Genomic DNA, 24,228 nt, shown 5'->3' on the forward strand with positions numbered 1-24,228 from the left:
TTATTGTCTGATTTCTTCCTCCTTCATATGAGGGTAGAAGCTGTATCTGCTTCAAGATGAGTTTGGTTATTATTACCTGGGGGTCATATTGCTTGACTGGAAAGCCAGTACTGGGAGGCAAGTGTCTGCTCTGAAGCTGCAAAGAAATGCTTCTAGGCTCAAAAGGGGGAATTGCATGTGCTTGCACTTAAGCCTGCTTGATCAACCTCTGCCTTTTATTTCATGGAAATGTGATTGTGATGAATATTTACTTCTCACAATCATCAGTGTTATTTAGTGCCATTTTTGTGACCATGTCTAATCTTTTTTGAGGAATATGTTCTAACTTCTATCTTGTGCTAAAATCAGTGTGAGTGAGTGTATCCATGTGTATACATATATACCCATAGCACATACATAAATGTGTGCATATACATAATGTGGATTATTTGGATATTATATTTATGCATGTATGTGTCCCGATGATTCTAGCATTGTCATAGCAACATGGTGATTATTGGTATGATCTAATAAAATTTAGCTTTCTTATTTCACTGGAATACAAGAGCCAAGGGTCTTGTTGATCTGTATAACAAAACTCCTAATCGGTATCTGAATGCCCTCACAGTAGCTAAATTTCCATCTACTAGCTGTACAGAAGCCAAATAATATACAGCATGGGGGGGCCAAAGAAATTTTCACTGATTGCCTCTTAGTTGAAGAATAGGAAATATGAAGAACAAGTTAAATAGCCCTAGGGACTGTGTGTGTTATCACCAAGAAAGACAGAAATGTGAGTCATAAATTAGGTTTATTATATCTTGTATATGTTATAGCAAAAGAAGCATGAAAGTGATATCGTATCACTTTTCTTTTCATTCATCCATGAATATTAGATTTATCAATTATGCTTAGTGGCTAGTCCATGCATGAAAGAGGCATTAGAAAATCCATATAATCCTATAGTGTAGCTGCAAAAATATAGTTAAGTATCTCACAATCACTTATATAAACCAAACTATAATATTCCAGAGAGAACTGAGTTAACATTCAATGTTTCGGCTAGGATATTAAACTTAAGTTATTGTTATATGTCTATGTGTCCATTTCAATGACATTGAATTGCAAGAAAATATGCTATATAATTTTCTTACCATCTGAGTTATGCATTTTAATGTTAATGTTTTTTGCTAAAAATTATAGGCCTTTACCATTTAATTTCATTTTCTCTCTTATAGTTTGTCATAGATAAATCCTGACTTAACTGTCTCTTTCTCATTAAATTCCTTAATAGTTCTTCTAGCATCTTTTCTATCAACTAGCCTTCCCTTTCCAGTGTGAGTACAGATTTTTCTAAATATTATTATTTAATTATCTCACAGTGTCTAGTGTAATGCTTCCTGTACAGTAAGTACCATCAAAAGTTTATTAACTAATTAGGAGAAACAAAAGTAAATGTTAAAATTTATTTAAAATCATAGTGATGGAAGTCTCTGAAAATTGGCTGAAACTTCCCCAAAGCTTCTCTGTGAGTTCCATTACATATTTCATATTCTGTAAGACAGTAATAGCAAAAATTAGGGCCAGCTTGACAATCTGATTTGTTTTAAAGATTTCTACTTGTGACTTTAAGTCAGACCTAGAATTTATTAAGCAACCAATTTCTCTTAACTTTCACTATTTGTACGCTAACCTGAGCCACTACTATCTCTCACCTGAATTATTTCAATAGTTTCATAATCATCTCTGCATTTTTCCACTTGCTTTCCACACTATGTTCTCAAAAAAGCTTCCATAGAGAGACTCTCAAAAAGAAAGCAGCTAATCCTTCTGTTCATATCTCTAATACCTCTCCTCATTTAAACCAAAACCTAAGGTCCTTACAATAGTCTAGACTAGCCCTATACAGTCTTCCTTCAAATTACCAATATGAGTCATTTCTATTTAACTTCATCTCCTTCTACTTTTTCCTCATTCAAATTAGGCTCTATTCTATTCTCAATGAATTATTGTGTATGAGTTCTTTTGCATATTTCCTTGTTTGAACCCCATGAAGCTGAAATAGTCACGAATTACTTTATGCTTTGTGGTCTTCTGAATAGTTTCCCTAAGACTCAACAGGTGTAAACAATGGTACAAAGGAGGCCCCAAACACAGGCAGAGCAAAACATGTTGTCTGTTCTCTCCTTTTGAGATTTTTTGCTTAAACTACAAATTATGCCAGGTTGAAATGGAGACTCAGTGAGCCATTTTGAGCAACCTACACACACTGTTGATTTTGACATTTTCTTGTCTTTTCAGTGGTCCAGAGGATACCATTGAAAATTACTGCTTCAGTGCCTGAAAGAATTAATGTAGCTTCCAGAAATGATTATTACACTCCCCAGGGGTAGCTTATCTATCTGGAGAATCTGGCTTAGTTTGTTGGTAAAATGCACATCTGCTACAAGACAGGATAGGGATGACTACTGATTAAAGGAGACTTCAGTGACTCTGCTCCTTAGAAGAGCACTAGCAAAGCAAGTTTACTGATTATGAAGTGCTAAAAGGTTATATTCAAAGTCCAATGTGCCTTTTATCATCCCTCCCACAGGTAATTAAGTGAACATAATCAGTAATACTTTATATGCTCAAATCCTCCCCCCATTCCCTTTTAACTGCCTTTCCATCTCAGTTCACTGTATTACTACTCATCTCCACCTCATTTTGGGCAGTCAAGTGAGGATGAAATTTCTCCCTCTATGTAGTTAAAATCTAAAATATGTGACATCAGAAATTGGAGGAGATGAGGCATTTATAATGGATATGAGATTTTGGGGTTGCTATATCATTTAAATCCTTTTGTCATAATGTTCCCAGATCCATCATATTTCAGGGATTACCATATCTATTTCGTTTAGGTTACCAATTCAATTTGACATTAGGTGAGTTATTCTTTGAACTTACTGTAACATATGCAATTTCAGGAATCTTCTTTGAAAAGAAATCAGGAAGAAGGAGTACATTTTGAAACTGTTATTACCTTTAGGTAGCATTAAGTGTTTCTGAAAATCAAGAGAAAACTTTTGAATTTCAAAAATGTTATCAAATATTTAATTAATAATTTTTCATGGTAAAATCTTATTTTATCACTTATTACACAAAAAGAAATCTTACCTGATTTATTTGCTCATTTTACAATGAGGTCTTGATTAATATTGAAAAATCATGTCAAAAAAACTTTAAAAAGCTACAATAAGTAGATTTCAAACTTTTGTATTTCTAAATAGTAACTGAGATGCTTTACATTTTTACATTTTCTGGTGGGGAAAAGATTGCACTAAAGATTAATGCATTTTGAAAATGATATAAAACAATTTTTTTCAGTAGTTTCAAAACTTTGGCATTATGGTTCACGATTTTGAATGTTTTAGGAGTTACTGTTTATGTTATTGATCATTTAAAAAAAAACAGCACTTTGAAAAGTAGACTTGTTCATATAGTAGACTATGAAATATAAAATCTAAGTAAAGTTGTTTCTTAAACCATCACCTTATTGGTACTGTCTCATGATAAGAGCATTTTTCTACTTTCACCTTGATATTTTGTCTTATAATAATCCAGTGCAAACCATATCATAATTTGGTTATACAAATATGCAGGGTTTTGAAATCACAGTCTTCAGGATATCTGCTTCTCCCTAAGTTTCTTTTAAAGATATGCATTGTTTTAAAAATATTTCTTTTTTTTTTTTTATGGCTGTGCTGGGTCTTCAATGCTGTGTGCGCTTTTGTCTAGCAGTGACGAGTGGGGCTACTCTCTAGTTGCCATGTGGGATTCTCATTTTGGTGGCTTCTCTTGTTGCAGAGCACAGGCTCCAGAGTGCATGGGTTCTGCAGTTGTGGTGTGCAGGCTTAGTTGCCCAGTGGTATGTGTGATCTTCCTGGACCAGGGATTGAACCAGTGTCCCCTGCATTGCAAGGCAGCTTCTTAACCACTGGACTACCAAGGAAGCACTCCTTAAGTTTTCACATTAGTAAAAGGCAGTGTAAGTTGATGAACTTTGGTAGTTAAGCCAGTAAAGGAGTAAATAATTCTGGGTTATATGCCGTGAATTTCAATTTACAGTAATACACTGTACATATTTGATATTGTAAAAGGGTGAATGAGTACCATGTAAATAACAAATATAATTTAAAAAAATAACTTCACAAATGTGATATAATTCTAAAACAAATGATTTACCAAAATACTTTTTAATTAAAATATATGTGGTAAGAACATGAGTGTGAATATTTCCCATGTAATGCATTAAATTTAATGTTCAAAATTAGGAAATAGTGTCTATAAAAAGCCTATAATATCTTAAAATATTCACTTATTAAATTAATATATACTGTGGAGTGGGATGCTATCATATTTTTACTGAATGATCAGAATTTTTGTCTTGAATAAATATCAGCTATGTTTACTTTTTAAAAGCACATGTATAGGTGCTAGTGGAAAATTAATTAATTAATTAATCTGTATTAAATGTATCTTTCTCAAGAGTTCCCTATACATGACTCAGAGTCATGTATTTTACATAGAGATCTCTTGAGAAAGATACATTTAATACAGATTAATTTTCCACTAACACCTATATATGCATTTTTAAAAAGTAAGGTGAAAACACATCTGTTATTTTCTTCTAATGAACATCTAATATGGCCTTTTATAGTAACATTTATACTATACAGTGATTTTCTATCAATGAACTACATTTTGCTAGTGAGTAGCTATTTCCAAATGCAAATAATTCTGAAAAAACACCAAAACTCTGTAGTTCAGGAAGCAGTAACATTGCTAACTTTTTAAATAACACATTTCAGTGATTTTCAGTTTATTGTACCATTGTAGGTGACTTACATATAACTATGCATTTTTCAGATGATAGATATTTTCATGCTGTTATTGAATAAAAATTCCCTAGGTTTTGTCTTGAAAGGGATGATACTTGTACATTAATATTGATACATATATAGTTAAAAAGTAATAGAGTATTTTTCTTAGAAATTAATTATTGTTTCTGGTATGTCAGCACACTAAGAAAAACAGTGCTTAAATATACAAATAATTTCTTTAACACATTTTACTTCTATTGACTTTTTTTCCAGTAAAGTTTCAATGCAATTACTGCAATTAGTGGTTATTGCTCTATTTGTTTCCTTGTCAGTGCAACTGTGTAATGGTTTATAAAATGTAGAGGACTGGGGTGTAAATCATTGAATGTATGCATAGCAGAGGGCCTAAAATGTCTTTAGGAGACTGCTAGGCTTGCTCTCCCGTAAGGCCCATAATTTTGAAGATATTTCAAATCTTGTGTTTAGGAATGAATATTTTTCCAAAATAGATATACTGATATTCTGAGTCTTTCATCAGAGCACTAAATTGTCTTTCCTTCCTAAGCTTTCATGGACAGTTAGCCCACAGTGATAAATCTAAAACCTAGAGCCAGAAAAAGAAAATTAATACACACAGAATGGAAATCCCTTGGCTGCTATAATTTATAAGCAAACGTTCTCTATGAAAAAAAAAAAAAAAAAAACTTCACAGAAATAGCAAGTTGTCAATTTATCAGTCGGAATGATGTATAATCTTCACAAAAGTTCAATCATATACAAATCCAATATAAAATTTTTATTTGCCTTTAAGTGGTTGAGCTTTACTGACAAACATAGTATAATAGAGATAACTTTCTGGAGGTCTAAAATAGCAGCATCAATCTATTAGGTATGTATAATCTTGTATTTATAGATGATTGATAGAGTTAATGAGAAAAATTCCACTTATCTAAAATCTTACAAGGCTGAAATACTCAGCAAAGTATTTGTTCAACTTGTCGGTTTAATATAAATATGTTGTTGAAATTCCTAAAGATAGAGCCTAGTTGACTGGCAATGGGTTGTAGTGAAATTCTTTTAAAGTTCTTTGAACATGGGAAGGATGTAATTTATTCAAATTTCCCACTTGTAAATCAGGATTTGACTTTTCAAAATGTTTATTTTTTCCAACTAATGAAATGGACTTGAAAAGAATTAGCAAAGTCTCTGCAGAACTGTGACAGAGTAATTCTGATGACTATGTTGTCATTAACGTTTTCACTGACAGGAGCTGAACGCGGAATTGAGATGAATATATGCATATTGTTGTTTAGAGGATTTGTTTTTCTTTTGATTTATTTTCCATAAAGAAATTTAGTTGTAAATGCTTTATAATGCTGGCAACTCCTCGTTTTCTAGGTAAATTGAGATCATATATCTGTATATTTAATGAATATATATAGTAAAAAAAAAAATAGTTTAGAAAGGGATTCCTGAATTTCTAAATACATAACTAATAATATAGGTAAGAGGAGGCAGAAAGTTTCCATGGCTTTATTATATTGCTAAGTAAACATAGACTTTTTTTTCATTTATTTTTATTAGTTGGAGGCTAATTACTTTACAATATTGTAGTGGTTTTTGCCATACATTGACATGAATCATCCATGGATTTACATAGACTTTTAAAGTGTAAATATGTAGCAGTTAAAAATCTGTACGATTTTAGCATCTGACTTTGAGTTTGCTTTTTCCCACCTTATACTTTTGATTACACAGGTGTTTATTGTATTTGTTGTGGTGGTCGTTATTCTCTGCATGTAGGTTATCTACCTGCTAGTAGCTGTGAGGAAAATACATAAGCATTCGGTGTATTTCTTATCAATCTATGGTTAAGACCAAATGAGTGAATTCTTGTAATTTAAAGAAATGTCCTGTGATTTACAGCAGTTGCCACGACAATGTTTTCTGATTAATGTAAGTACAATAATACTAAAAGTCAAAGCATTAGACAGGAAAATGAGTGATTTGGGGACTCCTTTATTTGCATCAAATAATGTATATGGTATATAAACACATCTATATGGTCACATGTTCTCAGCCTTCTCGTGCCCATTTCATCTTTCATTGAATTACAGAAGGGATCCCTAGGGATTATATTTAGCAATAACCAAGAAAGATAAACTTTAAATTAAATCTTGAAAGAACGGTTAATAATCTTACATTTCCAAATATAAATTGCAGTATTATTATTACTGTAATCACTTTAGCATATTTTATATAGCCTTATACTGCATATTATAACAGATGATATATCAAGCAAAGGAGATAGCATCTCAAAAAATGTTAAAATATATCATTATAAAGATATCTTACTCTCACAAGTAGGTACTAGTCAGCTTAAGTCACACCACTGCATTCCTTAGGGTCATTGCAAATCATATATTTGTGTTTCAGGTTTCCTGGGAAAAGCTGGGATTCCGCTTCAGCCATTCTCTTTTTGTCATAATGAGTCTTGTTCTATACACATAGATTGAGTAACTACTGGGCATCTGGATCAATCTAGCTTCCAGCTTCTTTAGTCATCAATACATTCAAGATGATTCTGTTTTTTATGTACTTTAGCATTATCCCTTTGCTTAGTTGTATTTTCACTTGTTCTGGGATGTGTTGTGATCATGCGTGCATGTGTGCTAAGTCACTTCAGTCATGTCTGACTCTGTGACCCTGTGGACTGTAGCCCATTGGTTTCCTCTGTCCATGGGATTCTCTAGCCAAGAATACTGGAGTGAGTTGCCACGCCTTCCTCCAGGGAATCTTCTCTACCCAGGGATGGAATCCACGTCTCTTATATATCCTGCATTGGCAGGCAGGATCTTTACCACTAGGACCACCTGGGAAGTCCCCATGTGTGACCATGCTATACATTAAAAGCTGATACGTGGAATAGTGTAACCTAACCAGGGTATGTTTATGGCTTACATTTGCAGGTAACATATAGAATGGTGAATAATATTTTCTCTTTTGTTGTTGTTGTTGTTTCTAAGAAGTCAGAGTAAATAGTTTCCCCTATCCATCTTCCAGAGAGAAGTTTGAAACAGAGACAGATTCTTGGAAGTTGGATTTAGAAACATTCACACAATACATTTTCAAGCAGCTAGAAAAGAAGGTTTTAACAGGCTTGAAAAAAGCAGATGTTATTCAGCTCAATGAATTGTCAAGATCAAAGTAGATATATGCACAGGAGCCACTTTGGGCTACACAGTCCTGCTTTTGTGGATGCCCCTTAAATGCAAGATGGATGGATTCACTGCAGTTGGGTGTACAGGAGAGAAAAGAATGTTTGCTGACTACATTTTTCAGATTAAAGTAATTTTTTTTTAGATTAAAGTAATATTAATCTCAAAATCAGATGTTGATTCTTAGTTATATACCAACTTGTGAATGTTTTCAATTGCAGGACTTTCATAATTCAGGAGAAATGATGACTAGTCTAATTGACTGAGGTTTGGAGATGTCATATGATCATCTGAAAATATATCCTTCCAAAATACTATTAATTATTGCTTACAAAGTGATGTGAGACTTCTGTTTTCAAGAAAACACATTTTCTCTCCTCCTCTACAGCTACTTTCTCATTTTGGTCATGTTAAAAGTGTTCTTTCTCTCAAACACTCATTCCTTTTAAAATTTTGAGACTGCAGGACTTCGGGTTTACATATACAACTCAAAATAAATGAAACAAAATAGCTATCCAGTTTTAACTACTAAAGTCAAGGGACTTAACATTTAATCTGGAAAGCTCAGCAGTGGCCACAGGACTAGAAAAGGTCAGTTTTCATTCCGATAACAAAGAAAGGCAATGCCAAAGAATGCTCAAACTACCGCCACAATTGCATTCATCTTACACACTAGCAAAGTAATGCTCAAAATTCTCTAATCCAGGCTTCAACAGCACATGAACTGTGAACTTCCAGATATTCAGGCTGGATTTAGAAAATGCAGAGGAACCAGAAATCGAATTGCCAACATCCGTTAGATCATTGAAAGAGCAAGAGAATTTCAGAAAAACATCTACTTCTGCTTTATTTACTACGCCAAAGCCTTTGACTGTGTGGATCAAAACAAGCTGAAAAATTATTACAGAGATGGGAAAACCAGACCACCTGACCTGCTTGAAAAATCTGTATGCAGGTCAAGAAGCAACAGTTAGAACTGGACACAGAACAACAGAATGGTTTCAAACTGGGAAAGGAATACGTCAATGCTGTATATTGTCACCTTGCTTATTTAAATTATATGCAGATTACATCTTGTGAAATGCGGGGCTGGATGAAGCACAAGCTGGAATCAAGATTGCCAGGAGAAATATCAATAACCTCAGATATGCAGATGACATCACCCTTATGGCAGAAAGCAAAGAGGAACTAAAGAGCTTCTTGATGAAGGTGAAAGAGGAGAGTGAAAAAATTGGCTTAAAACTAAAAATTCAGAAAACTTAAATCATGGCATCCAGTCCCATTGCTTCATGGCAAATCTATGGGGAAACAGTGGATACAGTGAGAGAATTTATTTTTGGGGATCTTCAAAATCACTGCAGATGATCACTGCAGCCATGAAATTAAAAGATACTTGCTCCTTGGAAGAAAAGCTATGACCTACGTAGACAGCTTATTAAAAAGCAGAGACATTCTTTTACCAACAAAGGTCCCTCTAGTCAAAGCTATGGTTTTTCCAGTGGTTATGTTTGGATGTGAGAGTTGGACTCTAAAGAAAGCTGAGCACCAAGTAATTGATGCTTTTGAACTGTGGTGTTGGAGAAGACTCTTGAGAGTCCCTTGACCTGCAAGGAGATCCAACTAGTCCATCCTAAAGGAAATCAGTCCTGAATATTCATTGGAAGGACTGATGTTGAAGCTGAAACTTCAATCTTTGGCCACCTGATGCAAAGAACTGACTCATTGGGAAAGACCCTGATGCAAAATTGAAGGTGGGAGGTGAGGGGGATGGCAGAGGATGAGATGGTTGGATAGCATCACCGACGCGATGGACATGAGTTTGAGTATGCTCCAGGAGTTGGTGATGGACAGGGAAGCCTGGTGTGCTGCAGTCCATGGGCTTGCAAAGAGTTGGACATGACTGAGCGACTGAACTGAACATTTATGAGCCACGTATTTATTACCAGACATTTCAAAGCTTTGTTATAGTAAGTACTAAAAAGGAATGTACTTACTTTTTGCATACTTTCTTACCCAGAGAAGCTAAATGTGGCAACTTTTGGCCGCCACTTTTTGGTTTCTGACTTTTTGGTTAAAGATGACACTTTTTCGTTAAAAATGCCATCTGAAAGTACCTACCAGAAAATAAATTCATTTTATGGTATTAGCTGTTATATTTTCACATTGAATGCAGTTTTAAGGGATCTCCTAGGGAATTTAAGGGGATTCACATAATTCAAATTCCTATTATAGCAATAGTGGATTGAGCCTTTAAAAGATATGAATTGCATTTATAGATGGAAAAGACTGACATTTGTAGAGAAAAATGCATTTTTATTAAAAATAAAAATATCACCAATATTTTATATTTACTAAAAGGATTGCTCCTTTTCATACTTTTATAGTATTTTCCATAATTTATTATATAAAATTAATGATTTTAGCACAACTGAAAAGCATTTTGTTCATCATATTAAGTTTATCCTTAATGCTTGTTGGTATGATTTAAATTTCAAAATTAACAAATATCTGGCAACAAATTAGAGCTCTTATTGATACTTACATGCCAAAGTTTTGATGACCTGAAAGACAAGTTCATTCATTTGTTCTTTTTCAGTTACTTGAGTAGGAAATGGCAATTTAGTATTCTTGCCTGGAAAATTCTATGGACAAAGGAGTCTGGAAGGCTACAGTCCATGGAGTCACAAAGCGTCAGACACGACTGAGTGATTAAGCACACACGCACGGACAACATTAAATGCTATAGCTATGAGAAATGCAATTATTTTTACTTTGTAGGAAAGCTGGAATTCATACTTCAAAAACTATATTTTCATAGCATACAGCAAGATACTGATGTGAATGGAAGGTTTGTCTTTTTTTATATTGCTTATCATTGTATTGACATAAATTTGAAACATGGTCAAATGATTCCCCAGCATAAAATTCCATAGTCTACTGGAATTATGTTCTAATGCTTTCTTTACTTATTAAGTATTCACTATAGAAAACACTGCATACACAGAGCCCATTTTTGTGAAAATACGGACTCTGGAGCTAGACTGGGTCTGAATTCTTGCTCCTTGAAGCTTTCTAGTTGTGTGACCTGGGACAAGTCAATGGACAGTTCTGAACCTCAGTTTCCTCATGTTTTTAAATGAAGTTTTTAATAATAGTACTTTGCTTTCCATAAGAGAGTATTTAACCTAAATACCAGGAAAGTAGGTTATAAACCCTGCAAGTGTAAGGCTTTTACATATCTGTCTTTATATATACAGTACTTAGGAGCATACCTACTAAGTATGATAAGCAAATAATCTTTTGAATGAAAATAAATGTTCCATTGCATGTTGTAAGTTAATTATAATTTCCTTGTAATTTCTGGCTCAAATTGCACTGGAACCCAATGTAACACCATATTGTACCAAGTTTGCTGGTTTACATTCTAATCTAATTCAAGAAATATTTTTTTTAATGAACTTCATAACATGATGGTCCCCTTTCCTCTGTTTCAACACCATTAGATGATATTCTTTTTGTTTTTTACACAGTAAATGTTCAAGAGTTTATTCATGCTAAATTCTATAGCATGGAGATTAGTTCAATAGAACTAAATCATAGGCTGAAGGATAGATGGATGGAGGGATAAATGGTTGGATGCAAAGACAGACAATCAGATGCAAAATATAGAATTACTTTTCAACACACTGTCTAGGTTTGTCATCACTTTCCTGCCAAGAAACAATCGTCTTCTGATTTCATGGCTGCAGTCACCTTCTGTAGTGATTTTGGAACCCAAGAAAAAGAAATCTGTCACTACTTCCACCTTTTCCCCTTCTATTTTCCATGCAGTATTGGGGCTGGCTGCCTTGATCTTAGTTTTGTTTTGTTTTGTTTTGTTTTTATTTTTGCTTTTTTTACTATTTAGTCTTAAGTCGGCTCTTTCACTCTCCTCCTTCACCATCATCAAGAGGTTCTTTAGTTCCTCTTCACTTTCTGCCATTAGAGTGATATCATCCACATATGTGTGAAGGTTGTTGTTTATCCTGCCTATCTTGATTCCAGACTGTAACTCATTCAGCCTGGCATTTCTCATGATGTGTTCAGTGTATAGATTAAACAAACAGGGTGACAGCAGACAGCCCTGTTGTACTCCTTTGTCAATTTTGAACCAATCAGTTATTCCATACTGGCTTCTAACTATTGCTTCTTGACCCAAATACAGGTTTCTCAGGAGACAGGTAAGATGGACTGGTATTCTCATCTCTCTAAGAGCTTTCCATAGTTTGTCATGATCCACACAGTCAAAGACTTTAGTGTAGTTAATAAAACAGAGGTAGATATTTTTTCTGAAATTCCCTTGCTTACTCTATAATCCAGCAATGTTGTCAATTTGATCTCTAGTTCCTCTTCCTTTGCTAAACCCAGCTTGGACATCCGGAGGCTATTTTTTCACATAATGTTGAAGCCTAGCATGCAAGATTTTAAGCATGACCTTACTAGCATGGGGTCAGGGTAGGTCAGACAGAGGGCTTCAGCTGGTAAAGAATCCACCTGCAATGCAGGAGACCCTAGTATGATTCCTGGGTTGGGAAGATCCACTGGAGAAGGGATAGGCTAACCACTCCAGTATCCTCAGGCTTCCTTAGTGGTTCAGTTGGTAAATAATCTGCCTGCAATGTGGGAGATCTGAGCTCCATCCCTGGGTTGGGAAGATCCCTTGAAGAAGGGAATGGCTACCCACTCCAGTGTTCTGGTCTGGAGATTTCCGTGGACTGTACAGTTTATGGGTCCAAAGAGTTGGACACAACTGAGCAACTTTCACTTTCACTGTACTAGCATGGAAGATGAGTGCAATTGTCTGATGATTAGCACATTCTCTGGTTATGATTTCTTATGATTATATCATGATAAATGACCCAGGAAGGACTTCCAACATAATATGTTCTAAATTCCAAGCTGATGAAATGTACTATATGCTAATCAATTATTTATTATATATGGTTAGGAACAAAATATCAATTGTTGAGACACATGAATACATGCAGTTGATATCCTATTTTTTTTTTTACTGTCAGTAACAATATAATGAAACTATGCAAATTTGCATTATTTTTTTTAGCAATATGGGAAACTGTGAGGATGTATGGGATTTCAATCTTAAGAGTGTACAATATTTTCTGGTTGTTGTTGTTGGTTTCAACAATCCTCAAAGCATCAGACAAATGTTAGGGTGGGAGTTTTTAAAGTTAAAGGATATTAAAACATGATAAAAAGTTAGAGTCTGGGTAAATAACTCTGAGTATTCAAATGAATAACCAAAAGACCATGTTTGATAGTGTTGAAATTAAAAAAAAAATAAATTACACACATAAAACTGTGAACTTTATAACCTTTTTATTGTACCTCAATAAATTTGTTTTTTTCTCTAATGGACAAGTTATTTAATTAGGTTCTTTGCTAGAAGTTCAGAATACTACTTTGTGAGGATAAATTCCATTTGTGAGAGCAAAGACAGAGCGGAGGTAGCTCTAGAGCTGAGGGACAGTTTTGATTCTTCGCAGAATTTGTGAGTCCACAGCTTTCTGATCAACCTTGCGCTGCCCTGTGATCTCATATTTTTCTCTCTCTGTGTCGAAGATCTCACCCTCCTGGTGTCTGGGCTTACGCAGCTTCTTCTTGAAATAAGTGTCAGTGAAATGCTCTGGGATTTTCACACCACTGATATTGATTTTGGTGGAGGTGGCAATGACAAATTTCTCGTGTGTTCTACGCAGAGGAACTCTATTGAGGGATAGAGGTCCAGTCACAAGTAGCAAGCCACTGCCCAGCTGCTTCAGGAAAATGACCCTTTTGCCTCTGTGGCGCCCCTTGAGGATGATCAGAACAGTCCCAGGAGTGATCCTGGAGCGCAGCTTCCTCACGTGCTTACTGAAGGGTTTCTTGCTGTGACTCAACAGTTTTCTAGGCACATCTTCAGTAGGGTAATGCCTAGGCATTTTGCGGAGTTTGACCACAAGGGTACCACCGTTCTTCTTGCCACCAACTGGTTTTGTGACAGTAGCAAGAACCTGAACTTTCTTTTTCTTTTGACCTTGGATTTAGCTGCTGAATACTTCTCTTGTACAGGGCCTTTCTGGAATACGTGGCTGATAGGGAATATCTGCCAATTCCTCTGACCAGGACAGGGTTTCGGCTGCAGTGGGGCTTCCCCTTCTTAAGTTTCTTCACCATTTTCACCTTTTGAGCCATGTTGCCAGCATTAACCTTCTTGGCTTCAGGTTTTTTTTTCTTAGTATCTGGCTTCTCAGCCTTTTCACCTGCCATCTTGCAAGATGGGAATGAGCAACAAATCTCTTAAGATTCTCATACAAGCGCTTTAAAAAATGTAAACTCTATTCTGAACACTTTCAATTAAGCTATCATATAAAGCACTCTACTTTAGTCTCTCCCTCCGGCTCCAGTGAAAACCAACACTGACACACTGAGGAGTAACAAAGTAGTAAAATCCTGTTTTCATTCTTCCCAATTTGTCCCTCACGCCATTGTTAAACTCTTTAGTAGCACAAAGCAGTTAGAATGAATATCCCATCTTCCATTTCTTCTGCCTTGTAAACCTGCTTGTTTACATAGTATGAATTGACTCATGGTGTGGAATTTAGATTTCACATAATTATAAAAACTGGTGGTCACAATATTTCTGAAAATTATTGATTATTGCAGGAAAAATGGGAAATATTCTTACAAGGGACAATTTATTAAATTGTAGTTACATGTGAGTTTTGTTGGAATGAGGAATACTAGTCATAAAAATGATTTGTTTTAGAAAAGATATATAAATGTGTGCTGATTTTCAACTCTTCATTGATTAATTTCCTTCTTTAATATATTATAAAGCACAGAAGAATAAAAGTCATGGTGAAGATATTAAATTTGGAGGGGAAAAAGAACTGTGCAGAAAATAGTATTATATGTATAGCCCAGTTATGAATCATTCATTCTCTCTCTCAATTCAGTTCTAGGTTTACACTAAGGCTACTGAAATAGAGTAGAAACTAAACTCCCAGACAAACACATTCCTCAAAATTTCAGTCAACCTAATAGGTATAGATTTGTCTATATTTTACTGAATTTAGTTTTTTCTTTCTAAACCATAGCAAACACTATTTTAAAAAATAAATTTGCAGATTATATCTACCTGTAATGTATTTGAACTCCATTATATTTATAATTTTGATTCTTTAAAAATATTATTTCCCAAAGAATTCTAGCTTTCTCCTCTCTATTTAGGCTCTCTAGTGTAGTCTCTGTCAAAGCTTTATGAAGTAAGAAATTTTTCTTATTTACTGTGAACTTATTGAATTAAAGTCAAAAAATTAAAAAAAATATTTTATTTTTACTGCTGAAATTAGATGCAGAAATATTTTTCTACTGTGAAAAGAAAGATCTGTGAATATTTTATTTTATTAATATATGTTCATTGAGTGGTAAATCTATTTTTATTCACAGAATTTCTTATTTCATGTGTGCTAATCTTAATTATAATACCAATCATGTTTGAGTTGTAATCTGAATTTAGAAAGTTATTAGAAACAGCTTTAATACATTTCAGGTGTTTCTCAGAACTCCTGAGTGTGTTATTTATTAGATTAGCAGAAGACAATTTATGTTTTATTGGCATACTGAATACATGCTTTAAGTGCATGAGGAGTCATAGGCCCACAAACTATGTTAACTCAACAGGCAATGGTATGATAATAAACCCAGAAGTCAACCCATTATTTTTAAAAATAGCTACAAAATTGACCTCATATCAGATTCATAGCATTTTGTATTCTTCTTAATGGTGATTCATAATTAGTGACCTATATGTCTGTAATTATTAAAAATTTCATAGTATGGCATGATCAGGAATGTTCTGAAAATGACAAAACCCTAAGAGGTTTGACTAACTCGCATTTCTGTGGTAATAATTTTTCAGATAAGTGGCAGAAGGCCCAGCTAACATTGAAATGAGTGTTTGATACCTTTTAAGTTTTGTGCTAAGCATTTTTATCTGTGCTTACTAAGTCACTGTCATTTAGATTTTCAGAATAGTTGAGGTTGATGCTGCTATTCCCATTTTGCAAATGACAAAATGAAGGCTCAGAAATAGTGTGAAACTTGGCCAAGGTCACAGAACTCATACTTAGTAGAACCTAGACCCATGCTCCTGATTCTACTTCATACACAACCATTTAATTAAAAACGTCAACCAGAAATCAAATTGCCAACATCCACTGGATCATCGAAAAATCAAGAGAGTTCCAGAAAAACACCTATTTCTGCTTTATTGACTATGCCAAAGCCTTTGACTATGTGGATCACAATAAACTGTGGAAAATTCTGAAAGAGATGGGAATACCAGACCACCTGACCTGCCTCTTGCAAAACCTATATGCAGGTCAGGAAACAACGGTTAGAACTGGACATGGAACAACAGACTGGTTCCAAATAGGAAAAGGAGCACATCAATGGTCACCCTGCTTATTTAACTTATATGCAGAACACATCATGAGAAATGCTGGGCTGAAAGAAGCGCAAGCTGGAATCAAGATTGCCAGGAGAAATATCAACAACCTCAGATATGCAGATGTCACCACCCTTATGGCAGAGAGTGAAGAGGAACTAAAAAGCCTCTTGATGAAAGTGAAAGAGGAGAGTGAAAAAGTTGGCATAAAGCTCAACATTCAGAAAACTGAGATCATGGCATCCGGTCCCATCACCTCATGGCAAATAGATGGGGAGACAGTGGAAAGAGTGTCAGACTTTTTTTGGGCTCCAAAATCACTGCAGATGGTGATTGCAGCCATTAAATTAAAAGATGTTTACTCCTTGGAAGGAAAGTTATGACCAACGTAGATAGCATATTAAAAAGAAGAGACTTTACTTTGCCAACAAAGGTCCGTCTGGTCAAGGCTATGGTTTTTCCAGTGGTCATGTATGAATGTGAGAGTTGGACTGTGAAGAAAGATGAATGCCGAAGAATTGATGCTTTTGAATTGTGGTGTTGGAGAAGACTCCTGAGAGTCCCTTGGACTGCAAGGAGATCCAACCCGTCCATCCTAAAGGAGATCAGTCCTGGGTGTTCATTGGAAGGACTGTTGTTGAAGCTGAAACTCCAATACTTTGGTCACCTCATGCGAAGAGTTAACTCATTGGAAAAGACCCTGATGCTAGGGGGGATTGGAGGCAGGAGGAGAAGGGGACGACAGAGGTTGAGATGGCTGGATGGCATCACCGACTCGATGGACATGAGTTTGAGTAAACTTCAGGAGTTGGTGATGGACAGAGAGGCCTGGCGTGCTGCAATTCATGGGGTTGCAATGAGTTGGACATGACTGAGCGAATGAACTGAACTGAACTGAACCTTTCAACATTTAACATTGCTATGAGGATGATTTGAAGTGTGTCGAGATCTTATATAAATGCCTCATTAGTTCCTGAACCATATACAAGTTGTAAATTTGGCTTAACTTTATCTGTTTATATTTGTTTTGGACCCAGAAGTAAAACAGTGCTCTTTATAAGGAATGGACAAGATCAGTGTCCTTGTCATATCCTGTCTGTATAAACTTTTTAGTCACTTCATCTGTTAAAGTGGCCTATGGGGATGGCATGTGCCCAACTCGCAGGATTTTGTGGGAGTCCAGTGAGATACTTCATACGAAAATTTTTACTTCATCATTCAAAGACTCATCAGTAAGACATTTCTACGTTAGTTTAATGGTGTCATTATTACTCCTCCAGTTCAAGAGAAAAGTACTTGGGATTAAAAAGTAAGCTCAATGTGACTTATTTGCCTTTGAAATGGAAAACAAAAAAAAATGTTTAAAGGAAACCAGTTGCTCAAGAGAAATTCAAAATGTAAAAGTATAAGAGTATTTGCATTGCAAAGATAGAAAATACCCAATATATGGCTATCAAGAGCTCTTAACTGGTATCCCCAAAGCCTTGAATTTCCTATTACAGAAAAGGTAAAGAGGAAGTTTTAAAGTAGTCTCATAACTTTAACTTTTCCTAGAGGAGAATCTCTATAACAAGGAAATAGACCTACTGGGATATATTGGCAATGAATAAATATGCCTGAATAAAATTTGAACTAGGTTCCTTTATTTAACTTTGATTTTCACTACCACTTGACACATATTAGTATACTCATTGCAGGACCATGTTATTATTATGTGTCTCTTAGAAAAAGACCAAATTAAGAAGCATCTATTGACAGCAAATTTGGAATTTTATTTTTGAACAAAAAGTCAGTTCAGTCACTCAGTCGTGTCCAACTGTTTGACCTCATGCAGCAAGGCTTTCCTGTCCATCACCAACTCCTAGAGCCCACCCAAACTGATTACATCCATCCATCTTATCCTCTGTCGTCCCTTTCTCCTTGTGCCTTCAATCTTCCCCAGAATCAAGGTCTTTTCCAGTCAGTCAGTTCTTCGAATCAGGTGGCCAAAGTATTGGAGCTTCAGCTTCAGCATCAGTCCTTTGAATGAGAATTTAGGACTGATTTCCTTTAGAATTGACTGATTTAATCTTGCAGTCCAAGGGACTCTCAAGAGTCTTCTCCAACACCACAATTCAAAAACATCAATTATTTGGCACTCAGCCTTTTTTATGGTCCAACTCTCACATCCATACATGACTACTGGAAAAACCATAGCTTTGACTAGATGGACCTTTGTTGGCAAGGTAATGTCTTTGCTTTTTAATATGCTGTCAATGTTGGTCATAGCTTTTCTTCCAAGGAGCAAACATCTTTAAATTCTATGGCTGCAGTCACCATCTGTGGTAATTTGGAGCTCCCCAAAATCAAGTCTGTTTCACTGTTTCTATTGTTCCCCATCTATTTGCCATGAAGTGATGGGACCAGATGCCTTGATCTTAGTTTTTTGAATGTTGAGTTTTAAGCCAGCTTTTTTACTCTCCTCTTTCATGTTCATCTATAGGATTTTTAGTTCTTCTTCACTTTAAGTCACCTCAGTCACTTTCAACTCTTTGTACCCTATGGTCTGCAGCCCACCAGGATCCTCTGTCCATGGGATCCTCCAGGCAAGAATACTGGAGTCGGTTGCCATGCCCTCCTCCAGAGAATCTTCCCAATCCATGGACCAAACCCACATCTCCTGCACCTCCTGCATTGCAGGTGATTCCTTACCACTGAGACATCAGGGAAAGCTAGACTCAATATCATTTAATATTATCCCTGTAATTATTTGTATCAGTCATTACTCCATGGAAGAGGAGCTGTTTTTCTGATGCTAATTGGTACAGTTACTATTACAAACTGGCCACTGCTGTGAATCAAACTAGTTTTCTTTTCTTAGCATTACAAAAGTTTTGCTTACTTTAACCACCATTTATCTATTCAGTCATGAAGCCCCTAAAGGCACATTAAAATGATAGATATTTAAATCTCCATACTTCCATTAAAATCAATTTCTTACTCAGATAGTTTAAAAAAACAAATTTATAGTGTCTACAAAGATTCAATCTAGAGATGTTAGAGTGTTGTTAAGAATTGTCTTTTAATATGTCAGACATGCCTATCAATAATAGTTTATCTAACTTGCAAAGTCCAGTTATTATAAATTTTCAGGGATCAAATATGTATTGGCTCTTCAAGATATAGCCATTGATATAAAATAAATTATCAGAAATTTTTCAGAACTAAAATTTAAGCCATGCAGGAGTGATAAAATAGGATCAGATACACTGCCCATTGTTACCAGGAAAAGTGGCAATGTACTTCTTAAAGAAAAATGTGTACCCTGCTTCTTTTCCTTTAAAACTAATGCTGAAAATGAGGCAGACATTGACCATTCCATATCTAATAATGAGTGGAGCACAGAAAGCCAACTGACAGAAAGAATAATAATAAGATAGGCTATATAACAATGTTTCATCTACCTTAGCCACTTTTTATTTTCCAAGTGTCTGCAGAGCAGTCACAGAGGAACCCTGAGGTGATGGAGGGGAATAGACTTGTCTGTGTAAACAAATCAAGACAAATTGTGACATCAGTAAGTATCTGATGATTATTTTCTGGAACGTCAGCTGTTTTAGATATAATATGAGCCCAGATGAGGTAGGTAGACTCACTGGTGATGGGACTGTTAATCAAGATGTTTCAAGAATGGTGGGAGTTGTTTGCAGCTGGATGACTAAAGTGCTGGAAGAGTGTACCTATTTTGGAACTGTAGAAGGTGAGAGTAACATAGATCAATTCAACTGAGGCAAAAGCTATAAACATATTTGTTATGGTGCTATTTACAAGTGCATTATGTATATGTAATACAATACAACTTGATGCTCACTGGGTTCATTTATTTCTTATGATGTCATTCCAATCTTCTCATTGAAAACAGCTTTATTTCCATTAGTGATCTGTAAAAATCTGAATAAGAATTCTCTGGGGAACATGATAAAAGCATAATTTTTATTCAGGTAGTTGCTGGATCCACAACAAGAAACATCTATCTCTTTGATTTCTTTTTGCCATAGTGCTATTTTCTATCAAACTTTTTCTCTTGTTAGCAATTGATTGTGACATTTCTGTAATGTGAGATATTTTAAAAGCAAACTGAGACATTGGAAAAGTACAGAAATGATGGCAATTATTCTGTATTTCAATAAATAAAGTTATAATGAGGCCAAATTAAGACACATAGCTCAGTTTCAGATATAAAGTAAAGCTTGTGCTAGGAAGTTTTGATATTTTTAGGAAATTTAACTGAACTTATATATGTCTAAAACTGAAGAAGGAAAACAAACATCCATGTTTCCTACTGTACATAATGATCTAGTTTAAGAAAAAAAAAAACTTAAATATGTTAGTGTATCTTATAACAGAATTATCTTTCTTGGTGTGTTTTAATCCTGATTTTCCACTACCTGTAGGTATTTGTGTAGAAATCATTCTACTTATTCACCTGTTGTCCACACAATTTAGCTTATTGGAAAACATCTCTTTTTCTGCAACTGATGTTATAGAGACATAAATCAGGGATGGACAAAATGCAATAGAGAATCCATTTCATTTCTAAATAATCAATACTGCTTCCATATAATGCTCTTCTGAGAATTTTTCCTACCCAATAATTAATTTCACAAGTAATAATTCATATATTTATTTGAAGGGTGTTCAGTTCAGTTCAGTCACTCAGTCGTGTCCAACTCTTTGCAACCCCATGAACCACAGAACACCAGGCCTCCCTGTCCATCACCAACTCCTGGAGTCCACCCAAACCTATGTCCATTGAGTCCGTGATGCGATCCAACCATCTCATCCTCTGTCCTCCCCTTCTACTCCTTCCCTCAATCTTTCCCAGCATCAGGGTCTTCTGAAATGAGTAGTTCCTCGCATGAGGTTGCCAAAGTATTGGAGTTTCAGCTTCAACATCAGTCCTTCCCGATGAACACCCAGGACTGATGTCCTTTAGGATGGACTTGTTGGATCTCCTTGCAGTTCAAGGTACTCTCAAGAATCTTCTCCAACACCACAGTTCAAAAGCATCAATTCTTCCGTGCTCAGCTTTCTTCACAGTCCAACTCTCACATCCATACATGACCACTGGAAAAACCATAGCCTTGACTAGACGGACCTTTGTTGGCAAAGCAATGTCTCTTCTTTTAAATATGCTATCTAAGTTGGTCATAACTTTCCTTCCAAGGAGTAAGTGTCTTTTAATTCAATGAATGCAGTCAACATCTGCAGTGATTTTGGGGTCCAGATAAATAATGTCAGCCACTGTTTCCACTGTTTCCCCATCTATTTGCCATGAAGTGATGGGACCAGATGCCATGATCTTAGTTTTCTGAATGTTGAGCTTTAAGCTAACTTTTTCACTCCACTCTTTCACTCTCATCAAGAGGTTCTTTAGTTTCTCTTCACTTTCTGCCATGAGAGTGGTGTCATCTGCATATCTGAGGTTATTGATATTTCTCCCGGCAATCTTGATTCCAGCTTGTGCTTCTTCCAGCCCAGCGTTTCTCATGATGTACTCTGCATAGAAGTTAAATACGCAGGGTGACAATATACAGCCTTGACATACTCCTTTTCCTATTTGGAACCAGTCTGTTGTTCCATGTCCAGTTCTAACTGTTGCTTCCTGACTGCATACAGGTTTCTCAAGAGGCAGGTCAGGTGGTCTGGTATTCCCATCTCTTTCAGAATTTTCCACAGTTTATTGTGATCCACATAGTCAAAGGCTTTGGCATAGTCAATAAAGCAGAAATCGATGTTTTTCTGGAACTCTCTTGCTTTTGCAATGATCCAGTGGATGTTGCCAATTTGATCTCTGGTTCCTCTGCCTTTTCTAAAACCAGCTTGAACATCTGGAAATTCATGGTTCAAGTATTGCTGAGGCCTGACTTGGAGAATTTTAAGAATTACTTTACTAGCGTGTGAGATGAGTGCAATTGTGCAGTAGTTTGAACATTCTTTGGGATTGCCTTTGTTTGGGATTGGAATGAAAACTGACTTTTTCCAATCCTGTGGCCAATGCTGAGTTTTCCAAATGTGCTGGCATATTGGGTGCAGCACTTTCATAGCATCATCTTTCAGGATTTGAAATAGCTCAACTGGAATTCCATCTCCTCCACTAGCTTTGTTCATAGTGTTTCTAAGTCTTCACATTCAAGGATATCTGGCTCTATGTGAGTGATCACACCATAATGATTATCGAGGCTGTGAAGATCTTTTTTGTACAGTTCTGTGTATTCTTTCCACCTCTTCTTAATATCTTCTGCTTCTGTTAGGTTCCTACCATTTCTGTCCTTTATTGAGCCCATTCTTGCATGAAATGTTCCCTTGGTATCTCTAATTTTCTTGAAGAGATTTCTAGTCTTTCCCATTCTATTGTTTTCCTCTGTTTCTTTGCATTGATCACTGAGGAAGGCTTTCTTATCTCTCCTTGCTTTTCTTTGGAACTCTGCATTCAAATGTGTATATCGTTCCTTTTCTTTTCACTTCCTTTCTTTAATCAGCTATTTGTAAGGCCTCTTCAGATAGCCATTTTGCTTTTCTGCATTTCTTTTTCTTGGGTATATTCTTGACTCCTGTTTCCTGTACAATGTCACAAACCTCCATCCATAGTTCATCTATTCCCTTAAAACTATTTCCCACTTCCACTGTATAGTCATAAGGGATTTGATTTAGGTCATACCTGAATGGTCTAGTGGTTTTTCCTACTTTCTTCAGTTTAAGTCTGAATTTGGCAATAAGGAGTTCATGATCTGAGCCACAGTCAGCTCCCAATCTTGTTTTTGCTGACTATATAGAGCTTCTCCATCTTTGGCTGCAAAGAATATAATCAATCTGATTTTGGTGTCAACCATCTGGTGATGTCCCTGTGCAGAGTCTTCTCTTGTGTTGTTGGAAGAAGGTGTTTGCTATGACCAGTGCATTCTCTTGGCAAAGCTCTATTAGCCTTTGCCCTGCTTCATTCTGTACTCTAAGTCCAAATTTGCCTGTTACTCCAGGTGTTTCTTGACTTCCAATTTTGCATTCCAGTCCCCTATAATGAAAAGGGCATCTTTTTTTGGATGTTACTTCTAGAAGGGTGTTAATTCCAACTAAAATCATTGTTTTCTGTATTTAGAAAAATTGCTTTTATTTCTTCCTTTCTTAGTTTTCTTTCATAATAATATTACAATATTCTTAATTCTATTTACTCTGGTTGTTTTTGTTGTTCAGTCATGTTTGACTCTTTGCAACCCCATGGGCTGCAGCATGTCAGGCTTCCCTATCCTTCACCATCTCCCAGAACTTGCTCAAACTCATGTCCATTGAGTCAGTGATGCCATCCAACCATCTTGTCCTCTATCATCCCCTTCTCCTCTTGCCTTCAATCTTTCCCAGCATCAGGGTCTCTTCTAAAGAGTCAGCTGTTTGCATCAGGTGGCCAAAGTATTGGAGCTTTAGCTTCAACATCTGCCCTTCTAATGAATATTCAGGATTGATTTCTTTTAGGATGGACTGGTTTGATCTCCTTGCAGTCTAAGGGACTCTCAGGAGTCTTCTCCAGCACCACAGCTCAAAAGCATCAATTCTTTGGCACTCAGCCTTCTTTATGGTCCTACTCTCATATCCATACATAACTCCTGGAATTTACTCTGCAATTAAAAGTTAATTTGTGATATGACAT

At 35.7% G+C, this 24,228-nt stretch overlaps 1 protein-coding gene and 1 pseudogene across 2 annotated transcripts in view; one reads left to right on the forward strand and one right to left on the reverse strand.

The window, feature by feature from the left end:
• The window catches only part of LOC136154110 (protocadherin-11 X-linked), an 823,611-nt gene that overhangs the window by 246,742 nt on the left and 552,641 nt on the right, over nucleotides 1–24,228 (forward strand). The gene's annotated exons all lie outside the window — the stretch shown is intronic.
• LOC136154302 (large ribosomal subunit protein eL6 pseudogene) lies at nucleotides 13,478–14,365 on the reverse strand (annotated as a pseudogene).

The sequence above is a fragment of the Muntiacus reevesi genome, chromosome X (genome assembly GCF_963930625.1).
Source record: "Muntiacus reevesi chromosome X, mMunRee1.1, whole genome shotgun sequence".
Classification (NCBI taxonomy): Eukaryota; Metazoa; Chordata; class Mammalia; order Artiodactyla; family Cervidae; genus Muntiacus; species Muntiacus reevesi.